At 51.6% G+C, this 5,109-nt stretch overlaps 1 protein-coding gene across 5 annotated transcripts in view; it reads left to right on the plus strand.

The window, feature by feature from the left end:
- The window catches only part of Duoxa1 (dual oxidase maturation factor 1), a 10,185-nt gene continuing 5,076 nt past the window's right edge, over positions 1–5,109 (plus strand). Inside the window, exons 1-2 of one of the 5 annotated variants that reach the window (XM_005376742.2) lie at positions 1–426; positions 689–765. The gene's annotated coding sequence lies outside the window, so the exon portion shown is untranslated. Of the gene's footprint in view, positions 766–5,109 lie in introns of all 5 variants that reach the window. The other 4 variants (XM_013510336.1, XM_013510337.1, XM_005376741.2 and 1 more) reach the window with 4 other exon arrangements.

The raw sequence follows: 5,109 nt of genomic DNA on the forward strand, positions 1-5,109 counted from the left end.
GGAAGCGGCGCGCAGGGCCCGCCGCAGGTCCCCGCCGTGAAGGGAAGGGCGCCCGAGGTGCGGCGGCGCGGGCTCCCGGGCTCAGGTGGGGCGTCCCGTCCCGTCCCGTCCCGTCCCGTCCCGTGTCGTCCCGTCCCGCCGAGGGTTTGGCCCTGGCGGCCTCTTGGGCGGAGCGAAGGGCGAGTCTGCCTCGACAGGTCGGACGGGCCGCGCGCGCCCAGATCCTCTGCACCCCGTCGGGTCTCGGGGTCCGCGCTCCACGGCCAGGAGTCAGCCGGGCCAGGTGTCACAGCGAGGGGGCCGTCCGTGGGACCCCCCCCAGGCTTCTCGGTGGGATCTCGGGGGTCACCGTCCTGAGGGTCCCGCGTGCCGGACGGGACCTGCAGAGCTGGGTCGCACTGGGCCCGCCCGGGCGCTGGGCGTGGGGTAGGAGGGGCAGAGATGGGGGCCCGAGGGATGCTGCGGGGGAGGGGTGCGAGGCAGAGATCGGGGCCCGAGGGATGCCGCGGGGAACACAGCAGCGCGGCCCCTGCGCCCTGAGCCGCCCTGTCCGAGGCTGCGGGGGGTGCATAGCGCCCCAGACCCGGTTAGTCCGGCCACAGCCTGGTCCTTCGCGGAGTTGGGAGAGGAAGAAGGCGCGGGCGCTTTCGGGGACGAACATCCGCCCCGGGGCCCTCCGCCCCCGCAGGATCGCAGCGAGGGAGCGAGGTGCTGCGGAAGAGGCGAGCGGCGCGGCTGCCGCGGACGCACGGCTCTGGAGGGAAGGTAGGGAGCCGGCCGGGACTGGGTGCGGGGCGCGGCGGCGGGTCGGTGGTTGGCCTGGGTGAGCGCGAGGCCTTGAGGCGCTGTCCCCGCTCCGACCCCTAGGGGCGCACGGCGTGGGTCTGCCCAGAGCTAATTCAGACAGGGGAGTTCTGCAAGGACAAAGTTTGCGAAGAAGCAAGGCAAGGAGAAGGTCCCGAGACCACAAGGTCGCAGGGCTTACAGACACTGAACCCTCACCCTCCGCTAACTGCAGTCTAGGTCGGTGGGCCGCGGGACTCCCCACCCGGAGCTCCCTACCACATCCGGTCCCAACATACTTTTCAAATCTTGTTTTCTTTCTCCACTTAGCTGTTCCTGAGGTGCGGTACAAACGCAGGGCGCTCTGCCACCGAGCTACATCCCCGGCCTTTCTTAGCTATTGAATATTTTCACTTAGACACGCAGTCCCGCTAAATTGCCCAGGCGGGAGGTTCTCAAATTTTCCATCCAACGGACTGCAGATGTGCACCACTGTGCCCGGCCAGAGCTGTAAACTTTTACTGTTTTTATTTTTTGAGACAGGGTCTCACTATGTAGATCAGGCTGTCCTTGAACTCACTATGAGGTGTTTTTGTTGTTGTTGTTGTTGTTTTGTTTTTTGTCTTTTTGAGACAGGGTCTCACTATGCAGTTCAGGCTGGCCTTGAGCTCACTTTGTAGCCCAGGCTGGTCTTGAACTCGCAACCATCCTCCTGCCTCAGCCTCCCGAGTGCTGGGATTACAGGCGTGGGCCACTATGCTCAGCAAGAGCTGTACAACTTTTGATGGGGTCTGCCCCAACCAGAGAAATGAACCATCTCATTCCAATAGCTCACACCACCCCTTAGAGCCCCCAGAAGACTGTAGGCCTGTCACCCACGCCCCTTTCTAGGGACTCAGCAGTCCTGTGTGCCTCCCAGAAGGGGAGGAGGTAGGCAGGAAGTCCTCAGGAAGAAGGTCCCATGGGCTGCAAGAGAGGCCACCAGCCACTGATTGCACATGGCTCTCTTCTCAGTGAGAAAGTACCGTGGCAGGGGCTCCCCTGCAGCAACACGGGCAGCTGTTCTGCTGAGCACAACGGTCTGCGTCTCTGTTGTATCATCTTACTGATGCCTGCATCACCTATGTGTCTGAACTGTGCCTACACCAGTCGTATGGGGTGCTGGGGCACAAGTAAGTGGGGTTAGCACCAGATTTTTTCTTTTTTGTCTTTTTGAGACAGGGTCTCACTATGCAGTTCAGGCTGGCCTTGAGCTCACTTTGTAGCCCAGGCCACACTCAAACTCAAAGCAATCCTCCTGCCTCAGCCTCCTGAGTGCTAGGATTACAGGCGTGCACCACCATGCCCGGCTAACACCAGATTTTTGTCAGATTACAACCTGTTCTGATGTCAGCCTTACTTGTTAAGCCAGGGAGGAAACTGGCCCCAGGGAAACATGAGCTTTGTAGGAAAAGCAAGAGGTCCAGGGGTGACGGCGTTTCACTATGTGCCGCTCTTCAGGCGGGGCCCTGTAGCTTAATAACGAACACCAAATCAGGAGTAAGGTCATGAAAAATTGCCTTCAAATGAGGCAACATAGGTTAAGGAAGTTCTAAACCATGAAAGTGAACCAGAGAGATTAAGGCAGAGTTTACTCACCAATTGCTTTTTTTGCTGTAGTCATCATCTTTAATAAATATTTTAGAGAACTGGAAATATGTTAACAATGTCCTTTTGTATTTAAGATACAGAAAATGTTTTGTTAGGATTTCTTTGAAGCATATTAATAGAGAGAAGCCAGTCTTATAAAAAATTTTATAACCTTTAATTAAGATAAATAGCCGGGCATGGTGACACACGCCTGTAATTCCAACAGTCTGGAGGCTGAGGCAGGAGGATTGTTGCAAGTTCGAGACCAGCCTGTGCTACAAAGTGAGCTCAAGGCCAGCATGAACTATATAGAGAAACCCTGTCTCATGGCTGGGGATTTAGCTCAGTGGCACAGTGCCTGCCTGGCAAGTGCAAGGTCATGAGTTCGATTCCCGGTACAAGGAAAAACAAAAAAAAAAAAAAACCAAGAGAGACCCTGTCTCAAAAATACAAAAAGAAAAAAGAAAAGAAAATAAATGCAGAAATAATACTTTATGTGATCCTGACCAAAAAAAGCCACATTGGATTATTAATTATTTGCTTACATTGCAAATATTTGTTTTTGAAATTCCAACATGTGATAAGTTACTGTTAACAACCTTGCTTCATCTGCCTATCTCTTTAACTAAGATATTCTACATTTTTATAGCCCTTCCTCCCATAACCTCTCATTTAAAAATATAGTGGCTTGAGTGTCATAAATAAAAAACTCTTAGGCCAATAAACATCTGCTTTAAAATAAATGTCACTATCACATATTTTACAAAACAATCCACAAATTCTTAGTTACTTGTCTTCAGCTAGGGTGGAAATGTGTTTCATATTCACTTAAATGTGAACATTTTAGCTTGTGTCTTTGCTAGTTTTGCTATATTGGAACTTTGCAACTGTGTCTTTGCAACTATTGGAAGTGGCTTTCTAAAAGATTTTTTTGAAATCACTGAAAGTTGAGACAAGTAGTCGAATCCCAAGGATTGTAGCCTTCTTGTAGATATTCAGTTAATGTTGAGGGAGATCATCTTAAATATGAAAAGGACATGTTTTTAACATGTTGATTATTGTATAAGGCAGAGCTCCCTCTTGTGGGGGAAGCTGGAAGCAGCCACCTGCTGAAAGCACTCATTCATATTCATTTGATCCGGCATCTGATTAGATAGGGGACTAGCCAGGACTGCAAAAAAAACGGAAAGATTAAGTGTTTGCCTTCAAGGATATTAGAGTCTAATTATGAGACTGTTCACCAATTAGGGTACAGTGTAATTGCTGTGATCGTGTAGATATGTTCAAAACGCAATTAGGACATTAGAGTAGGGACCTCTGCCTTGGACCAGAGGCGTCAGAGGAAGAGTCACACACGAGGTAAAACAAGCTGAGACCTGAAGTGAGAAAAGGTGTTTGCCAACGGACGAGGGCATTCCAGGCAGAGGAGGTAACGTACACAGAGGCTCGGAGAAGGCCTGACGGAGCGTGTCGGAGTCAGGGAGCGGCCAGCGCGGCTCCTCGTTAGGCCCGAAGTGGAGGTGGAGAAGGACGGATAGGAAAGGGGTCCCAGATCACAAAGCACTTCATAGCTGGCCCTAAAAAAATTAGCTCTTCCCCAGGGCAGACAAGTGAAATGGTTATGTTTATTTTTTATTTTTTTGTCTTTTTTGAGACAGGGTCTCACTGTACAATTCAGGCTGGCCTTGAGCTCACTTTGTAACCCAGAAGGTCTTCAGCTTACAATGATCCTCCTGCCTCAGCCTCCCCGAGTGCTGGGATTGCAGGCGTGCGCCACCATGCCCAGCTGAAATGGTTGTGTTTAGTTATTAAAAAAAAAAAAAAATTATTCTGGCACCAGGCAAGAGAGGATGAGGCTGAACCAGACAGAGCAGAGGCCATTGGGAAAGAAATGTGTGATAATTTCAAGAAATATTTCAGGGATGAGATAGTCCTGTTCTGGCTCACTTGATTGATAAACAGTGGTGCTGCCAAAGATAACAAGACCAAAAACAATGGGAGGGGGACAGTGAACTCCACTCGGGACCTGTGCTGTTATCCTTGTCGTGTCATTGTGCAGTGCTGGGTGGGGCCTGTTACACTGGAGGCATCAAAGGAAGATCCATGTGAAAATCCCCAGGGGTGGTTGGTCCGTTAGATTGCGGAGTCCAGGGGGACTTTTGAGAACCACCAGCCGCTGGAGTGGATGCGGTTGCCCAGGGAGTCTTGAATAGTGGTGGGAAGAGAGCCAAGGTGGGATCTGGGGGGCATGAGCATTGCATAGGGGAGAAGAACTGGCAGAGGAGCCGGGAAAGACATGGCCAAAGGCCGGGGGTCCAGGAGAACAGAGGGTCCTGGAGATCCAGGGGCTAAAGGGATGACCAGCTGAAAGAGGGTGTGCTCTGCAGGCCCACAGACCGCAGGAAGTTCAAGAGGTGAAAGTCGGGGAGTTCCCTTTGGATTTTCACTTAGTGATATCATGGGAAAGGCAGGGATGAGGATGGGTTAGATCACCGGGGGTCCAGGAGACAGAGCAGAGGAAACACCAACACAGACTGTTCTTCCAAAAAGCCTAGCTGTGAATGGGGTGGGATATAGTGGAGGGGACCTGGAAGATCCAAAGGGGTCTCCTTTGTACTTTGTTTACTTTTTTAATTTAATTTTTATGTTTTTGGTCCCGGGAATCGAACTTGGGACCTTGTACTTAGCAAGCAAGGC

The sequence above is a fragment of the Chinchilla lanigera genome, unplaced genomic scaffold (genome assembly GCF_000276665.1).
Source record: "Chinchilla lanigera isolate Chin_1 unplaced genomic scaffold, ChiLan1.0 scaffold00008, whole genome shotgun sequence".
NCBI classification, from domain to species: Eukaryota; Metazoa; Chordata; class Mammalia; order Rodentia; family Chinchillidae; genus Chinchilla; species Chinchilla lanigera.